At 40.6% G+C, this 20146-nt stretch overlaps 1 protein-coding gene across 1 annotated transcript in view; it reads left to right on the top strand.

The window, feature by feature from the left end:
- The first annotated feature begins 107 nt into the window (after nucleotides 1–107).
- The window catches only part of LOC117505066, a 59078-nt gene continuing 39039 nt past the window's right edge, over nucleotides 108–20146 (top strand). Inside the window, 1 exon segment of the mRNA XM_034164590.1 lies at nucleotides 108–368. The gene's annotated coding sequence lies outside the window, so the exon portion shown is untranslated.

Genomic DNA, 20146 nt, shown 5'->3' with positions numbered 1-20146 from the left:
ACGTTACTCCAGTTCCTCAGAAACTTAATTTTGACGTAAAAAAACAGCGGATTTGAAGCGGTGACTTTGTTTATCCGCTGAGGCCACGCCCACATGCATGGAGCGCAGGTGTGCTGATGACGCGCATTTTTGTTTTCTTTCCCAGGTGTCTAGTCTTAGCGGAAGAAAAAGTGAAATTTAGACCCGGTGTCTTCGTTATTGTTTGAGAAGAAGCGTTTCCTGAAACAAGAGAGGAGTTTTTGTGAATGAGAATCTTTTTTCTTGTTTTGGTCAAACCGGTTTGGCGTCTTTTCGAGGTGAAGGACTGAGCTGGACTTTTTCCACCGAACACCGAGTTGTCACGTCGTGTTTTCTGACTCTAAACTGAGGTAGGCATCCTGTCATTTCGTTACTTTGTGTATTGCCAAACTTTGTGGACAGACACGGAACGGTGCCGGTGTTTTGTCGAGTTGAGCTCCCCGTCTTCGAACCAAACGACGTCGAACTTCGCGCTAAATTTTCATCATTTACACTTTCGTTGGTCTTATCAATCTTTACACACAGTAACAAACTATGTTTACACTATTTACCACTCAACAGGAGACACTTCACAATTCGGCCTCCTGAACTTGTCAATGTTCCCACCTGTACAACCAAAAACACCAATTTTTCCCTGTTGGCTTTAACGCTGTTTGGTTTGTCAGGTCGCCTGACACCGACGTCAAAAGTGGAAAATCCATTAGGAAGTGTCGTGTATGTGTGTGTGTATCCGAGTGGGGGGAGCTCATAACTGTTTTTTGTTGTTGTTTTTAGGAAAACTTTAAGATTTCAATGGGAATTGACCTTTAGCAGCTATAATGAAACGAGTAGTCGAACAACAGAAAAATATTTTTAAAACGAGGGACGTCAACTTAAGTTCTATTCATATGTATACACGCATTAGAAACTAAAATGTTTCAAGCATCTTTTTATTTTTTTTAAATTATGGCCTGTAGTTAAAAATTATGTTGAAATATTTCATAAGATCACAAAATGGTAGAAAGGTCGAACTGATTTTGCACGAATATTAATAAATATCGCAATATATAATGTATGTATGCATATACACAGGTGTTGGTGTTTTCAGGAAAACCAGCAATTTAAAAGTTGCTTGTTTAAAATGATAAAGTATTAATTACAAAAATAATGCAGGGGATAATCACTTTTGATTAAATGAAATGATTTTGACTTGATCAGTGAAGTTTCTGGTTAAAGTTTGATAGTTTCCCTCATAAATGGATTAACAATAGAACAATAGAAAAACAAAACAGTGGGGAAATTTTCCAGGTAATTTTTTTATGGGGTTACCCTACTTAGAAAGATGAGAGGTCTGTAATTTTCATCAAAGGTACACTTCAACTATGAGAGACAAAATGAGAAAAAAATTCAAGGAAATCACATTGTAGGATTTTTAAAGAATTTATTTGTAAATTATGGTGGAAAATAAGTATTTGGTCAATAACAAAAGTTAAACTCAATACTTTGTAACATAATCTTTGTCGGCAATGACAGAGGTCAAACATTTTCTTTAAGTCTTCACCAGGTTTGCACACACTGTAGGTGGTATTTTGGTCCATTCCTCCATGCAGATCTCCTCTAGAGCAGTGATGTTTTGGGGATGTCGCTGGGCAACATGGACTTTCAACTCCCTCAACATATTTGTCTATGGGTTTGAGGTCTGGAGACTGGCTAGGCCACTCCAAGACCTTGAAATGCTTTTTATGGAGCCACTCCTTCGTTGCCGGTGTGTTTGGGATCATTGTCATGCTGGAAGACCCAGCCACGTTGCATCTTCAATGCTCTCACTGATGGAAGGAGGTTTTGCCTTAAAATCTCATGATACATGGACAGGTTTCATTCCCTTAACACGGATCAGTCATTCCCTTTGCAGAAAAACAGCCCCAAAGCATGATGTTTCCACCCCCATGCTTCACAGTAGGTATAGTGTTCTTTGAATGCAACTCAGAATTCTTCTTCCAAACACGACGAGTTGAGTTTTTACCAGAATATTCTATTTTGGTTTCATCTGACCACACAATCTCCCAATCCTCTTCTGGATCATCCATAAGCTCTCTGGCAAACTTCAGACGGGCCTGGACACGTACTGGCTTAAACAGGGGGACACGCCTGGCACTGCAGGATTTGAGTCCCTCTCTGCGTAGTGTGTACCTTTTGTTACTTTGGTCCCAGCTCTCTGCAGGTCATTCATCAGGTCCCTCCGTGTAGTTCTGGGATTTTTGTTCATTTTCATGATAATTTTGACCCCACAGGATAACATCTTGCGTGGAGCCCCAGATTGAGGGAGATTATTAATGGTTGTGTATGTCTTCCATTTTCTTACAATTGCTCCCACAGTTGATTTATTCACACCAACCTCCTTGCCTATTGTAGATTCACTCTTCCCAGACTGGTGCAGGTCTACAATGTTCTTCCTGGTGTCCTCGACAGCTCTTTGGTCTTGGCCATGGTTGAGTTTGGAGTCTGACTGTTTGAGGCTGTGGACAGTTGTCTTATACAGATAACGAGTTCCAACAGATGCCATTAATAGAGGTAACAGGTGGAGGACAGAAGAGCTTCTTAAAGAAGTTACAGGTCTGTGAGAGCCAGAAATCTTGCTTGTTTGTGGGTGACCAAATACTTATTTTCCACCATAATTTACAAATAAATTCTTTAAAAATTCTACAGTGTGATTTCCTTAATTATTTTTTTTCTCATTTTGTCTCTTAGTTGAAGTGTACCTATGTTGAAAAATTATAGACCTCTCTCATCTTTCTAAGTAGGAGAAGTTGCACAATCAGGGGCTGATTAAATACTTTTTTGCCCCACTGTACAATGTAGTGCAGGACATGCTAAAGTGCCACTCAAAAAACAATTCCTGTCCAACACAACACAGAGGGGCACATCATAGGTGTGACACTTCCATGGTGTGTCACTCCTCGTGTCCACCTGAAGGCACTGTTGGCACCTGGATCTGTGCCTGTCACAATTGGCACAGGAACGTGGTTCTGGCTCCTGTTCTGTGGGACACCTGTTTTGTCTGTGCCACACAGTTGACACACCAGCTCCACCATAAAGTCCTTGTGTGTCATGGGCTGCACTTGCTTGATACTGCTGATCTTACGATGCGAGATGAATGCATTTGTGGTTGCAGTGTAAGGAAGTGCAGCAACACTCCTGTACCAGTGTGCAGTTTTCGGATGGGTGTGGTAGTACTGGATGAGCTGGTCAGATAGGTTGACTCCACCCATGTTTTTATTATAAGCCAACACTGGGGTAGGACAGGGAATGTCTTTCACCGTCCAGTGTCCATCCTTCACACTTCTCCACACTGTCTCACCCGAAAACGCATGATGGATGGTGGTGCACACAGACACCTCCCGTGTGTCCATTCACTTTACAAACACAAGAGGCCCCTCTCTTATCAATCTTATAGATCCTCTTTCAGATATTTTTTTTTATGAGACCATTTGCCCTCTCTCTGGGGCATCCTCATCTGTTCTCCCTGTATGTACCACATGCCCCAAACTTCATGTTAGCCAGGTCCATGAACAGTTTGGGACTCATGTAATAATTGTCCATGTAAATGTGGTACCAGTACCAAGTGAGGATGGTTGGATCAGGTTTATGACCACATCGTATGACAGCCCATGCTCATTTGTGGTCTTGAACTTGAACTTGAGTGTGTAGCCATTACTTGCAACAACCAACACAAAAAGTTTAATGCCCCTTTTTGTTGGCTTGTCCTTCAAATATTGAATCATTACAGTTTTTGCCTTTGCCACCACCATGCTTTCATCCACTGCCAGTTTCCTCCTCGGGTGGTAATAAGCCTGGCAGGCATTGAGGATGTCATCATAAAGACGCCTGATTCTGAACAGTTTGTCATCACCTGCTGTTCCCTTTTTTTCTATCATTTTCTACATCCTCATGGATCACTTAGCTGGATGTTGCAGAATATCCATATACATATATTACTTTTGCTGGAAAGGGCACAGACAAAACATTACTTTGTTTCCAGTAGTCCTGGAGACTTGGCAGTGACACCAAAGACATGTATATCAGACTTTTGTACAGATCATCCATTTCAATGCCTGTCTAGTTGTATTTTTCCCCTAATGCCTTGTTTTTGCAGCAATTTTATTGGTGTTGGTGCATATTGTTTTTTTTTTTTATATTTATTAAGAAAGGGCAGATATAAAAGCATAAATCATATACAGTGAGGAAAATAAGTATTTGAACACCCTATGATTTTGCAATTTCTCAAACTTAGAAACCATGGAGGGGTCTGAAATTTTCATCTTAAGTGCACGTCCACTGTGAGAGACATAATCTAAAAACAAAAAAAATACGGAAATCACAATGTATGATTTTTTTTTATATAATTTATTTGTATGTTACTGTTGCAAATAAGTATTTGAACACCTGTGAAAATCAGTGTTAATATTTGGTACAGTAGCCTTTGTTTGCAATTACAGAGGTCAAACATTTCCTGTAGTTCTTGACCAAGTTTTCACACATTGCAGCAGGGATTTTGGTCCACTCCTCCATACAGGTCATCTCCAAATCTTTCAGGTTTGGAGTTTCAGCTCCCTCCAAAGATTTTCTATTGAGTTCAGGTCTGGAGACTGGCCAGGCCACTCCAGGACCTTGAAATGCTTCTTACGGAGCCCCTCCTTAGTTGCCCTGGCTGTGTGTGTCATTGTCATGCTGGAAGACCCAGCCATGACCCATCTTCAATGCTCTTACAGAGGGAAGGAGGTTGTTTGCCAAAATCTCACAATACATGACCCCATCCATCCTCCCTTCAATACGGTTCAGTTGTCCTGTCCGCTTTGCAGAAGAGCACCCCCAGAGTATGATGTTTCCACCCCCATGCTTCATGGTTGGGATGGTTTTCTTGGGGTTGTTCTCATCCTCTAAACATGCTAAGTGGAGTTGATTCCAAAACGCTTTATTTTGGTCTCATCTGACCACATGACCTTCTCCCATGCCTCCTCTGGATCATCCAGATGGTCACTAGTGAACTTCAAACAGGCCTGGACATGTGCTGGCTTGAGCAGGGGGACCTTGCTGCCCTGCAGGATTTTAAACCATGACAGCATCATGTGTTACTAATGTATGAGGTCTGTTAGAAAAGTATCCGACCTTTTTATTTTTTGCAAAAACCATATGGATTTGAATCACGTGTGCTTGCATGAGCCAAGCTTGAACCTTCGTGCGCATGCATGAGTTTTTTTCACGCCTGTCGGTTGCATCATTCGCCTGTGAGCACGCTTTGTGGGAGGAGTGGTCCAGCCCCCTCGGCAGATTTTGATTGTCAGGAAAATGGATGAGCGACTGCCGCTTTGCTGCATCAAAATTTTTTCAGAAACTGTGAGAGACAGCCAGGTGGAAACCATTCAGAAAATTCAGATGGTTTTCGGTGAAGATCTTATGGGCATCACACAGATTAAGGAGCATTACAACCAGATTAAAGATGGCCCACAGCGGCTGAGGGCGCGCCGCGCTTCGAGTGGCCATCGACAGGCTGAAACAACCAGATCATTTCCAAAGTGAAGGCTGTGTTGATCCGGGACGTCGTCTGACTACCAGAGAAATGGCAAGAGAGGTGGACATAGCACTTTTTCGGCACATTACACTGTTACAGGAGATTTTGTAATGAAAGACGTGCGGCAGAATTCGCGCATCAGGATGGAGCCGCGTAATGGCGCAGAACAAAAAGCACCTCTGTGTTGGAAGTCTCACGGGACATGCCCAGCTCTTCCACCATTCGGAAGATTCAGACGGCTTTGGGTGGCTTTTCAGTCGAGTGAGTATCCGCGAAATTGTCGAAGATCTGGGCAAGTCACATGTCCTGTGAGACCAACACGGAGGTGCTTTCGTTCCGCGCCATTAGCGGCTCCGTGGCGAATTCCTGTTTTCATGACAGAATCTCCTTTAAAAGTGGAATGTGCCAGAAAAGTGCTGATGTCCACCTTTTCTGCCATTTCTCTGGTAGTCAGATGACGTCCCGGATCAACACAGCGTTCAGTTTGGAAATGATCTGGTCGTTTCAGCCTGTCGATCGCTGCTCGGAGCGCGGCGCGCCCTCCGCCATTGTGCGCCGCCTTTAAACCGGCTGTAACACTCCTTAATCTGTGTGATGCCCATAAAATCGTCCCTGAAAGCCGTCTGAATTTTCCAAATGGTGTCCACCTGGATGTCTCTCACAGTTTCTGGAAAAATTTGATGCAGCGCTTCTCCAGCCATTCAGACATTTTCCACACAATGAAAATCCGACGAGGGGGGAGGACCAGTGCTCACTCAAAGCCTGCCCGCAGGCAAATGACGCAACCGACAGGCGTGAAAAAACTCACTTATGCGCACGAAGGTTCAAGCTTGGCTGATGCAATCACACGTGATTCAAATCCATATGGTTTTTGCAAAAAATAAAAAGGTCGGATACTTTTCTAACAGACCTCGTAATCTATGTGACTGTGGTCTCAGCTCTCTTCAGGTCATTGACCTGAAGAGACCTGTGTAGTTCTCAGCTTTCTCAGAATCATCCTTACCCCACAAAGTGAGATCTTGCATGGAATCCCAGACCGAGGGAGACTGACAGTCATCTTGTGTTTCTTCCACTTTCTAATAAATAATCATAACAGTTGTTGTCTTCTACCAAGCTGCTTGCCTGTTGTCCTGTAGTCCATCTCAGCCTTGTGCAGGTCTACAGTTTTGTCCCTGGTGTCCTTAGACAGCTCTTTGGTCTTGGCTATGGTGGACAGGTTGGAGTGTGGTTGATTGAGTGTGTGAACAGGTGTCTTTTATACAGGTAACAAGTTCAAACAGGTGCAATTAATACAGGTAAAGAGTGCAGAATAAGAGGGCTTCTTAAAGAAAAATTAACAGGTCTGTGAGAGACAGAATTCTTGCTGGTTGGTAGGTGTTCAAATACTTATTTGCAGCAGTAACATACAAATAAATGATTAAAAAAATCATACATTGTGATTTCCGGATTTTTTTTAGATTATGTCTCTCACAGTGGACATGCACCTAAGATGAAAATTTCAGACCCCTCCATGATTTCTAAGTGGGAGAACTTGCAAAATCGCAGGGTGTTCAAATACTTATTTTCCTCACTGTACACAGATGCATTCCCTTTCTCTTTTTTTAATGAAAAGACTGGAGAGTGTGCTCAATATCCCTCCAGGTGAGTCCAGGTCTCTTTGAGAATGTCCCTTCACCCCAGTATTGCAGGCCAGCAGCTCATCACGCATTCGAAAACAGAAACCAGGGATCAAAAAGGGAGAAATCCAAGAAGAGGAAACATATTTCACATGGAAAATCGTAAACAGTCTTGTTCTCAAGCACACAACCCAACCCTTACGCAATTCAACAACTTAAACTATACGAGGGCTGTCAATAAACTATAGGTCCTTTTTATTTTTCAAAAACTATATGGATTTCATTCATATGTTTTTACGTCAGACATGCTTGAACCCTCGTGCGCATGCGTGAGTTTTTCCACGCCTGTCGGTGACGTCATTCGCCTGTGAGCACTCCTTGTGGGAGGAGTCGTCCAGCCCCTCGTAGGAATTCCTTTGTCTGAGAAGTTGCTGAGAGACTGGCGCTTTGTTTGATCAAAATTTTTTCTAAACCTGTGAGGCACATCGAAGTGGACACGGTTCGAAAAATTAAGCTGGTTTTCGGTAAAAATTTTAACGGCTGATGAGAGATTTTGAGGTGATATTGTCGCTTTAAGGACTTCCCACGGAGCGGGACGTCGCGCAGCGCTCCCAGGCGCCGTTGTCAGCCTGTTTCAAGCTGAAAACCTCCACATTTCAGGATCTATTGATCCAGGACGTCGTGAGAGAACAGAGAAGTTTCAGAAGAAGTCGGTTTCAGCATTTTATCCGGATATTCCACTGTTAAAGGAGATTTTTGTAATGAAAGACGTGCGGACGGGTCAGGAAAAACACCTCCGTGTTGATAACCATTTGTAAAATCCAGGCGGCTTTGGATGGCTTTCAGTGGAGTGAGTATATGAGAAATTGTTTAACAGTTGGGCATGTTCCAACTTGTCCTTAAGGCTTCCAACAGAGGTGTTTTTCCTGTGGCGGAGCGTCGCGGCAGCTGCGAGCCGACGCTGCAATCCGTCCGCACGTCTTTCATTAAAAAAATCTCCTTTTAACAGTGGAATATCCGGATAAAATGCTGAAACCGACTTTTTCTGAAACTTCTCTGTTCTCTCATGACGTCCAGGATCAATAGAGCCTGAAATGTGGAGGTTTTCAGCTTGAAACAGGCTGACGACGGCGCCTGGGAGCGCTGCGCGACGTCCCGCTCCGTGGGAAGTCCTTAAAGCGACAGTATCACCTCAAAATCTCTCATCAGCCGTTAAAATGTTCACCGAAAACCAGCTGAATTTTTCGAACTGTGTCCACTTCGATGTGCCTCACAGGTTTAGAAAAAATTTTGATCAAACAAAGCGCCAATCTCTCAGCAACTTCTCAGACAAAGGAATTCCGACGAGGGGCTGGACGACTCCTCCCACAAGGAGTGCTCACAGGCGAATGACGTCACCGACAGGCGTGGAAAAACTCACGCATGCGCACGAGAGTTCAAGCATGTCTGACGTAAAAACATATGAATGAAATCCATATAGTTTTTGAAAAAAATAAAAAGGACCTATACTTTATTGACAGACCTTGTATACAAGAACAACAAATGGGGTGCTCTGCCAGGCACTGCCACCATGAGAGAGAGAAAAAAAAATACAGTAAATAGAATAAAATAACTGTAATCATACACTTTTTGGTGGGTTGCAGTACCAGTGTGTATCTGCTCTCATAGGGGTTATGAATTCAAGCCAGTTCTTCCAAATATGGTAGAATGAGGTCAGCTTCTCCATCTTGAAAATTTTCAGAATGATGCCCACCCAGTCCTCCAGTGTAGTGTGATTTTGACTTCGCCATTTCCAGGTAATAGATTTTTTTTACTTGCCACCAGAAGAATTTGTAGAAATTTTATATTGCTTCTTGTTTTTTATAAATGGAGTGTACCCCAGGTAAAGGGATTCAAAATTTAAAGGTATTTGAATATTAAAAACTTTACTTAAGGGGTCACTGACCTCTCTCCAAAATAAGTTCAACTTTTGACACTTCCAAAATATATGGTAGTGGTTAGCCTCTGTTGAACCACTCTGTCTCCAACAGGTCATGCTAGTGTCTTTATATTTCTCCTGGCAAGGTGTCTTAAAGAACCAGATAACGTTCTTCCAGAAGTGCTCCCTCCAATCCATAGAGTTGGATGTTGTCCATTGGAATTTCCATATCGCATTCCAGGTTGCCTCATGTAGCTTAATATCTGCTTCCCTTTCCCATTTTTCTTTCACATAAAAGGTGTTGTTGTTGTTGTTAGCCAGAGATAGAGCAGTGTATAGACTGGAGATGGTTTTGGAAGGAGTCACTGAGAAGGCAGATTTAATAATGAGGAAAAACTTTGACTCTACCTCAGAGAAATCTGCTAATTTACATTAGGGTGACCAGATGTCCCACTTTGTGCCCAAAATTGAGATGTTTTCTGGAGCTGTTATTAACAGTCAGGCTTCAGTTTTAAAAACCTGTGGTTAAAACACGCATTTTTTAAAACATGCATTTCAACACTGAAGTCTGACTGTTAATAACAATGCCAGAAACCATCTCAATTTGGGTCACAAAGTGGGACAATCTGGTCACCCTAATTTACATTCATGTTCAATATATGATCTTACTTGAAAAAATATGTGTAGGTCACTCCGTTTGAAACCATGTTTTCCTGTAGAAATTCAAAACAATGTATAGAACTCCTTTGTGTAAGTGAGAGATAAGATGTAAGACCACAGTTTAAAACAGGAATCGCCTCTGTTTTGAATAAAATCTGAGTCATAGGCCACCCATCTAAACAGTCTTATCATTTTATGGATTCCACAGTTGTTAATCACCTTCATCCAAACCCGAAGAGTGTGAGTTAACCAGGGGTTTCCCACTTCCTCAAGGCAACACATCAGACCCCCATCAGCTAAAGCAGCATGGATAGGGAACTGTTTAGAAAAGTCAAACTCTGTCTCCTTCCACCTTGCCTGGTAAGATTCATTACACCAATAAAGCAGTGGGACTACTTGGGAAGCAAAATAATAATTTTTCATGCGAGGGGGGCCAAAACTCCTTAGCCAGTTGAAGAGTCAGGTACCTAATTCTTGGTTTTTTGCCCTGCCAAATAAATCTAGAGAACCATTTGTCCCACTAATCAAATTGAGTGTCAGGGACCTCAATTGGTAGATTCCTGAACAGGTAGAACAGACGCGGGAGGATATTCATTTTAATTACACTCATTCTTGAGCTCAAGCACAAGAAGGGCGCCAGAGCCCATCTATGTAGATCTTCTTTTATCCTTTGAGATAGTGGAACGTAGTTCACCCTGAATAGACCCGTAAGGTCTGTAGTTAAATTTATCCCCAATTATTTAATTTCATCATTCTCCCAGTTTAAATTAAATTGTATTCATCAAAATTGCAGAGGGATTGTAGTTGACAGTCATCACTTGTGTTTTTGAAATATTAACTTTATATCCAGGTAATTTAGACATTGTAGCCATAAGATCAGGAAAAGACCTCTCAGGGTCACCCAGGCAAACCAAAATGTCATCTGCGAACAACCTTGTGGACTGTTCCCGCCATTGCAATTTCTTTAATACTTGGACTCTGTTTTATCAATTGGCCTATTGACTCTATAAATGAATCAGATAGAAGGGGGGAGAGTGGGCGGCCTTGTCTAAAACCTCATTCCAGGACAAAAGAGGCTGAAAGGTCCCCATTAACTTTAATATGGGCTGAGGGCTTGTTATAGAGAGCTCGAATTATTTAATAAAACTATCTCCCCATTAACTTTAATATGGGCTGAGGGCTTGTTATAGAGAGCTCGAATTATTTAATAAAACTATCCTGAAATCCAAACTTCCTCAAAACCTTGTATAGGAAGGACCATCTGACCGAGTCAAAGGCTTTCTCGGCGTCTAAAGTTAACAAGGATGGATTTTATTTTATCTTTATGTAAATGGTTTAAAATGTGCAATATTCTTCTTATATTATCTGAGGTTTGTCTATGATGAATAAACCCAGTCTGATCAGTATCAATAATGTCACGTAGTAATATTTCCAGTCTCCGTGTAAGAATAAAAGTGAACAATTTATAGTCTAGATTGAGAACACTAATTGGGCAGTAGTTCCCACACTCCTGAACATCTTTTCCCTCCTTGGGAATTATAGAGATGATCGCCTCTCTCCAGGAAGGGGGGGGGGGCTCCCTTTTGTACAATCCAGTTAAAAGTTTTGTGTAAGAGTGGCACTAGATCAGCCCTAAAGGTGCGGTAAAATTGAGAACAGTAACCATCTGCCCCCACCGCCTTCTTACTTTTTAATCTAGAAATGGCTACATTTATTTCCTCAGTAGAGACTGGTTTACTTAGAGCGTCACTTTGTTGATCTGAAAGAAAGGGCAGGTCCAAGGAGCTAAGAAATGAATCGATTAAGGTCTCCTCAGAAGCCAGTGGGCGAGAGTAAAGCTATAGAAAGGACTATTAATATCTTCTTGTAGTTTCTTTCTTAATTTTCCTTGTAAGTCGATTAATTTTTGTCTTTTTGTTTTTTTAAGGAAGGAGGTGGTGGAGATAATTTTCCCCCTCAACACCGCCTTTAATGCATCCCATAAGATGATTGGGGAGACCTCCCTTATGTCATTAATTTTTAGGTACTCATTAATATCCTCTCTTATCCTGGAAACAATAGTTGGATCATTTAGTATATGTGAATTAAATTTCCAGAGAGTATTGCGTTTCTTCCCGGCCATAAGTAAAGAGATTGAAATGGGGCTATGGTCCGATAAATCCCTCGTTAATATGTCACAATATTTAACTTTAAATTTATCTGCCTTAAACATAAAAAAATAATCAATCCTAGTATAAACTGTGTTTGGGCATGAGTAAAAGGTATAATCCTTGGTAGAAGGGTGTTGTTCTCGTCACACATCGACTATGCCCAACTCCTCAAGATACATATTAACTTTCCTTGTGAGAGGGTTACTTTGGGTTGGTACAATGGAGGAGTCTAGCTGAGGATTAAGTCTAATATTAAAAGCTCACCTCGCAAATTATCAGTCCCTGAGAGTCAAGCATTAAATCAAAAATACTTCTGTAGAATAACCAGTTGCTCCCAGGAGGGGCATATACATTTAGGATTGTAATCTCTGTGTCTTCAATTCCTCCAGTTATCTTAAGAAATCTTCCTTCCTCATCCCTTATTTCTGAAATGTGTTCATAGTTGAGTGTATTAGAGATGAGAGTAGCCACTCCCCTCTTTTGACTAGACTTAACAGAGGAGGAAAACACATGCTTAAACCCCATTCTTTTAAGTTTAGTTTGCTCTGTCTGATTCAAGTGTGTCTCTTGGAGTAGAGCAATCTGTGCCCTTTCTTTTCTTAGCTTTGATAATATTTTAGATCTTTTAACTGGGGTTAAGACCCCATTTACATTGAAAGAAATCAGCCTCAAAGTATTATTCTGCATGCAACTGTATAGTTATACATGAGATTACCTGGAAAAACAGTAAATGATAGGCCGTAACAGACAGAGCACCCCCCCCCCCCCCCCCCCGCAAAAATTGACTGGAACAACAATACAGTGTGCACCAACCAAGCTGCATTGTAGATAACTCAAACAATAATATTTTAACAACACTTCCAGCAGTGCAACCCAGCACTGCTTCCCTTAAATTTTGAAGGAAAACCCCTTAAGCTACCTGAGCAAGAGGGCCTTAAGCCCCCGCTTTGCAAGATCCGCCTTCGCCTCCTCAACAGAGTTGTAGGTTTTAGGTGCGTCGTCATGAAACACTTTCAGCCGTGCAGGATACAGGGTGCGGAACCATAGATCCTTCCAAATCTCCGTGTACTCCTTCCTCATAGCCAGGATCTCCGGGTGGTAATCGTGGTCAAAGTTAATCTTGTTGTTATTCAACATGAACCCCTGCTTTTGCCATGCTAATCTGAGCACTTCTTCTTTGACAGTGTGGCATAAGAACATAAGGATTGTGGCTGAGTGCCCTCCGGGGGGTGCTAATGCTCTGTGCGTTCGCTGAATCTGTAACACTGTGGAAGCGGGGAGGTCAATGTTTTCTCGCAGTGCAAATTGTTCTAAATGTGTCAGTTGCAAAAAACAAAAGAAAAAGGTCTTTTGGACTTTGGGTGGAAAGTGTATCAACCTGGACTCCTGGTGTTCTCCGAGGCTGAAATCTGCTTACTGCTGGACCAGTGTCTGCGTCCTCCTCCGTGTTCCAGCAGTCAGCGCTGGGGCGTGTCTCTGCTGCAAGTCCGAGCGGAGATCTGGATCTGGAAACAGAGGCGCGCGCTCCGACCCTCTCTTCAGATCTCTGTGCACACGTTGGTGGATCCATTTGCTTTGGTTGCTCCTCCAGAACAGAAGAGGGATCATCTCTTTCAGCACCAGAATCCTCACCGTCTGTTTCAGACTCTGACGATGCACGCGCTCTGTCTTCCTCCAGTTCAAAAAAAATAACTGAAGCGCTTGCTCCACATTCATAAAATGCCTCATTTTTACAAAAAAACCCCAAACAACAACAAAACATTAACCACACACGCATCGGCTGACTGTGTTCACTTGAACACCTGAAAAAAACCAGAAAATTTACATTTTTGTGTTTTCCAAATATACGTATGCATGTAAACTGAACAGCCTGTTTTTTGTTCAGCCTTATGTTCATTCAAAGTAGATTAGATGTGATACAATTTATGATTACAGATGTTCTGTGTGTGTATTTTGGACAGGAGAGTCTCCATTTAGCATAAACTTTTTTTTCTACAATATTATGCCTGATAAAATTTGACAACAGATATAGAAGTAAAATTTTCTTTTATTTAGAAATCTTTTTTCCCCATCCCATGTGGGTCTACAGCTTTTCAGATAAAGATTTACAATCATTTGCTTTGAATAAAATGTGAAGAATTAGCAATCACAAGAAACTGACTTATAAATGAGTAAATATGTACAGAAACTTTATTATTTTCAGTGATTTTAGAACAAACTCCTGAATTTAAGCACGCTGTGCTGCTGAAATTTTTTCATACACAAACACACTGTGCCAGGAATAAATGATCATTTCTAAGAAAAGGTGGTGAGTGAACAAACCATTCTGTGTTGTGTAAGCAGCCTATATCCTCATCCACAGCGTTGTTGTTGTTGTCAGCTGACAGCTGCATTCACATCCTCTTTTTGTCCCGTTCAGCTGGAACATACACGGTTTGGAGCTGCTCATTATTTTCACTGTCAGTATCTTCATCAGAAACTTCCTCATCTTCTTCAAAAACAATCGATATGTCACTTAAATCCTCACTATAATCGCGTACTATGCCTTCGCTGTCCGTGCCTGCCGTATTGGTAAACAGAGCCATGCTTCGACACATTTATTCTCATGACGTCACATCCGTTACAGTGAAAAAGTAGGTCAACTCGGAGGTGGTAAATTCAAATTCTCAGATGGGTAACGAAACGTCTAAATCCTTGTTCAGTGTAATTTTATGGTAAAAAACAAAGACGTGGAAAAAGCTTTTTTTATTTTTCAAGAATATGTAAAAACATCATGGCGTGGCAGGGACCCTTTAAAGTATTGCACTAATTTTGAAGGTTTTAATGTGGACATCCCTCGGCAGTGCTAGTGCATTATGAGTAAATGTTCACAACAGGAGAAATGCATTTGAGATGCTCTGATCAGGCTCCACACGGACAACAGCATTAAACTCTTTGTATACTGTGCCTGAAACTCATGAATATATTATCTGGGTTTATAGACGTTGTTATTGTTTGTTTTATGTAAAAATGCCAGAAGAGGACTTCCAGGTGAGCGTTTCAAGATGGCGGTCTAATGTTTTGGTGGTCCTGATCAGATGTGGAAAAAAACTCCACAAAACTCGATAAATTGATTATGTATGTGTCCAAAATGACATATTATGCGTGGAGTTAGATCAAAGAAGAGACAAGGGGGTCCAAAAAGCAACAGTCAAGAGAAGACTAATTCTATAAACGCTGAGGACCAAACTAGTGCGATGCAGGCCGCAGAGCCAGACGAGGGAAGTGAGCTATCTACCGCTAAAGCCATACAGAACTTATGCGGCAGTATAAAAGAAATGCAAAACGACATCAACGCAATGAAAAGGGATATCAAACAAGACTTGAACAATTTTAAGGCTGAAGTGAACCAGAAGCTGGAGGAGGTCAGTGCGGATATTCGTAACCAGAGTACAAGGCTCACTGAGACTGAACAGCGAGTGGACAAGCTCAAGACAGTGAACGTGGGAGATCTCGTCGCAATAATATCCGCATTTACGGTGTTAAAGAAGGGGCCGAAGGGAGCGCTATGCTAGCGTTCATTACAGCATTTTTAAAAGAGCAACTTTCCTTTAAGGAAGACATGGATCTGCAGATACAGAGAGCACACCGTTCACTTGGCCCGAAACCCCGCGATAACACGATAACAAGATCTATCCTAGTTAATTTTCTCAGGTACGACATGAAAGAGAAGATATTAAAAGCGGCATGGGAAAAAAAGATAACATTTGATGGCACCACGATCTCATTCGCGCACGACTTGCCGACGGAGGTAAACAACAAGCTTAAAGAATACAAACACATCATGAGGATCCTTAAAGAGGAAAAGATTCATTTTCAAACACCGTACCCGGCTAAGATGAGGATCCATTGGGAAGAAGGTCCACGCGTGTACAAGGATGTGGCAGAGGTGGCTGAGGACATGAAGAAGAGGGGATACTCGGTGCAGGTGCCGCACTCTGGTGCTGAGGACGGGCCTCCACTTTCCCGAGGCGCACACTGGAATAAAGTGAACAGCTCGCACACCGAACGTGCCCGTGAGAAGCTCCATGAATTTCAATGACAGCAAATATAATTTATTTTATAATGAGGCCTATTTTTATTTTTTTTCACTAAAGAAGACGCGGGCTGTAACATGAAGGTACATAAGACGCTTTTACTTATGCATCTCTTTTGAATTTAAGATAAGGACAATGTGACATACTAACTGCATGTTCTATTGCATTCACACGTTCAATAATTGAAGACAGAACTGGTGATGTGTGCCATGACTGAAAAATACAAGATACACAGATATATATTGGTTATTTATTTATTTTTAATTAATTTGAGGTTTATTCTTTTTGACTCCCTGTCAATTAAACACATTAATGGTGATTAGGACTAATGGACAATTGTTTATGCTCAAAGGAGAAGGAACTTTGCTTCAGGTGGAGAAGGAGTCCCTATCTTGGATAGGACTGTTCCTCCTACAAGGTTGGAAAGGACGTAGTGGGTGGATAGGGCAGAACGAAGCCCTAAGGTTGGAAGTCTTTTTTTTTTACTTTTATTTGTTCTATGTTCTAATGGTTCTTGTTCTTATTCTGATGTCGACGTAGGTAAACGGGCATACTGGTATGACTAATAATAATTTTAGAGCAGCTTCATGGAACATAAACGGCATGAATAACCCTGTTAAGAGGAGTAGAGTAATGTCCAAAATAAAAAGGGAGAAAATTCAAATTACGTTTCTCCAGGAGTCTCATTTGTCCCAAACAGAACACGAGAAATTAAAAAAATTTGGATTTAGAAATACTTATTACAGTTCTTTTAAATCAGGTCACAAAAGAGGGGTTGCGGTGCTAATACATAATTCCCTACATTTTGAATTTATTAAACATAAACGGGACAGTGAAGGTTAGGTATATATTGGTTCAGGGGAAAATAGAGGGTAAATTAACTACTCTTCTCTCCGTTTATTTTCCACCACACTATGATCAGCATTTTTTGGAAAAAATTCTAGAAATAATATCTTCAGAGTCACAGGGTATATTAATATGCACAGGTGACTTTAATACAATATTGAATAAAAATTATACATCTGATAATAAGAGGATAGTCACACCACAAAGTAAATTAAGGAAGGGCCTGGATGACCTACATTTACTGGATGTATGGTGGGAGATGCATCCAACGGAAAAAGATTTTACCTACTTTCCCCCCCTCACGCAGTATACTCACAGATAGATCTCTTCCTGGTATTCAGGAATGGTAGACATAGAATAGAAAGCTGTGATATAGGTACTAGGGATATATCAGACCATTCACCAATCTATTTAGCGCTTCATTTGGATATAAGACCTAAAAGACAATATGGAGACTAAATACAAGTTTATTAAATAATAAAAACGTTATAAAAGAGGTTAAAGCAGAAATAGAAAACTTTTTGCAATTAAATGACAATGAACAAGTCAATCCTAATATTTTATGGGACACTTTGAAAGCTGTTGTAAGAGGGAAATTTATATCACTGAGTACAGCTATTAAGAGAGCAAAAGAAAAACTTAATGATCTGGAAAATACATTAAAAAGCTTGGAAAGTGAACATATTAGGAATCAATCTAGTCAGACCCTTGAATTAATTCGACAGGTAAGGACAAAAATTTAGATATTCATAAAGAAGAGGAAGAAAAGAAATATAAATTTTTGAAACAGACATATTACGAAACAGGACCAAAGGCAACAAATTACTTGCTAGGAAAATTCGTAAAAAACAAATGCAGCAATCAGTATGCGCAATAGTTGACCCCAAAACAGGGAAACTAGAAAACAATTTAGAAGGAATCGATAAAGCATTTCAAACATATTATATACACAACCTGAACAAAGTAATCTAGAAGATGTTAAAATATTTTTAAATTCATTAGATTTACCATCAATTGGAGAAACTCAGAATGAAAGTTTAACTAAATCAATAGATATGAAGGAACTGAAGATGTGATGTTAAGAAAACTAAAAAACAATAAAACACCAGGTACAGATGGCCTGCCAGCCGAGTGGTATAAAACGTTTGAAGAAGAATTATTACCGGTATTATTAAAATCACTGAATTGGACGCTAGTGAAAATGACCACACCACCATCATGGACAGAGGCGATTATAACAGTAATACCAAAGGAAGGCAAGGATAAAATACTGTGCAGCTCGTATAGGCCAATATCAATTCTAAATCAAGATTACAAATTGTATGCATCTATAATTTCTATTTAATTGAGTTTCTATGTGAATTTTCAGAACTTTTGTCTGACTTAGTGCTTAGCTCAGATAAGATAATTATAGTGGGCGATTTTAACATCCACACAGATGCTGAGAATGACAGCCTCAACACTGCATTTAATCTATTATTAGACTCGATTGGCTTTGCTCAAAATGTAAATGAGTCCACCCACCACTTTAATCATATCTTAGATCTTGTTGACTTATGGTATGGAAATTGAAGACTTAACAGTATTCCCTGAAAACTCCCTTCTGTCTGATCATTTCTTAATAACATTTACATTTACTCTGATGGACTACCCAGCAGTGGGGAATAAGTTTCATTACACTAGAAGTCTTTCAGAAAGCACTGTAACTAGGTTTAAGGATATGTTCCTTCTTTATGTTCCCTAATGCCATATACCAACACAGTGCAGAGTAGCTACCTAAACTCTGTAAGTGAGATAGAGTATCTCGTCAATAGTTTTACATCCTCATTGAAGACAACTTTGGATGCTGTAGCTCCTCTGAAAAAGAGAGCTTTAAATCAGAAGTGCCTGACTCCGTGGTATAACTCACAAACTCGCATCTTAAAGCAGATAACCCGTAAGTTGGAGAGGAAATGGCGTCTCACTAATTTAGAAGATCTTCACTTAGCCTGGAAAAAGAGTCTGTTGCGCTATAAAAAAGCCCTCCATAAAGCTAGGACATCTTACTACTCATCACTAATTCAAGAAAATAAGAACAACCCCAGGTTTCTTTTCAGCACTGTAGCCAGGCTGACAGAGTCAGAGCTCTATTGAGCTGAGTATTCCTTTAACTTTAACTAGTAATGACTTCATGACTTTCTTTGCTAATAAAATTTTAACTATTAGAGAAAAAAATTACTCATAACCATCCCAAGACGTATCGTTATCTTTGGCTGCTTTCAGTGATGCCGGTATTTGGTTAGACTCTTTCTCTCCGATTGTTCTGTCTGAGTTATTTTCATTAGTTACTTCATCCAAACCATCAACATGTCTATTGGACCCCATTCCTACCAGGCTGCTCAAGGAAGCCCTACCATTATTTAATGCTTCGATCTTAAATATGATCAATCTATCTTTATTAGTTGGCTATGTACCACAGGCTTTTAAGGTGGCAGTAATTAAACCATTACTTAAAAAGCCATCACTTGACCCAGCTATCTTAGCTAATTATAGGCCAATCTCCAACCTTCCTTTCTCTTAAAAATTCTTGAAAGGGTAGTTGTAAAACAGCTAACTGATCATCTGCAGAGGATATGGTCTATTTGAAGAGTTTCAGTCAGGGTTTTAGAATTCATCATAGTACAGAAACAGCATTAGTGAAGGTTACAAATGATCTTCTTATGGCCTCAGACAGTGGACTCATCTCTGTGCTTGTTCTGTTAGACCTCAGTGCTGCTTTTGATACTGTTGACCATAAAATTTTATTACAGAGATTAGAGCATGCCATAGGTATTAAAGGCACTGCGCTGCGGTGGTTTGAATCATATTTATCTAATAGATTACAATTTGTTCATGTAAATGGGGAATCTTCTTCACAGACTAAGGTTAATTATGGCGTTCCACAGGGTTCTGTGCTAGGACCAATTTTATTCACTTTATACATGCTTCCCTTAGGCAGTATTATTAGACGGCATTGCTTAAATTTTCATTGTTACGCAGATGATACCCAGCTTTATCTATCCATGAAGCCAGAGGACACACACCAATTAGCTAAACTGCAGGATTGTCTTACAGACATAAAGACATGGATGACCTCTAATTTCCTGCTTTAAACTCAGATAAAACTGAAGTTATTGTACTTGGCCCCAACAATCTTAGAAACATGGTGTCTAACCAGATCCTTACTCTGGATGGCATTACCCTGACCTCTAGTAATACTGTGAGAAATCTTGGAGTCATTTTTGATCAGGATATGTCATTCAAAGCGCATATTAAACAAATGTGTAAGACTGCTT

Source organism: Thalassophryne amazonica, chromosome 23 (genome assembly GCF_902500255.1).
Source record: "Thalassophryne amazonica chromosome 23, fThaAma1.1, whole genome shotgun sequence".
Lineage (NCBI taxonomy): Eukaryota > Metazoa > Chordata > Actinopteri > Batrachoidiformes > Batrachoididae > Thalassophryne > Thalassophryne amazonica.
This window is presented reverse-complemented; position numbering and strand designations above follow the sequence as displayed.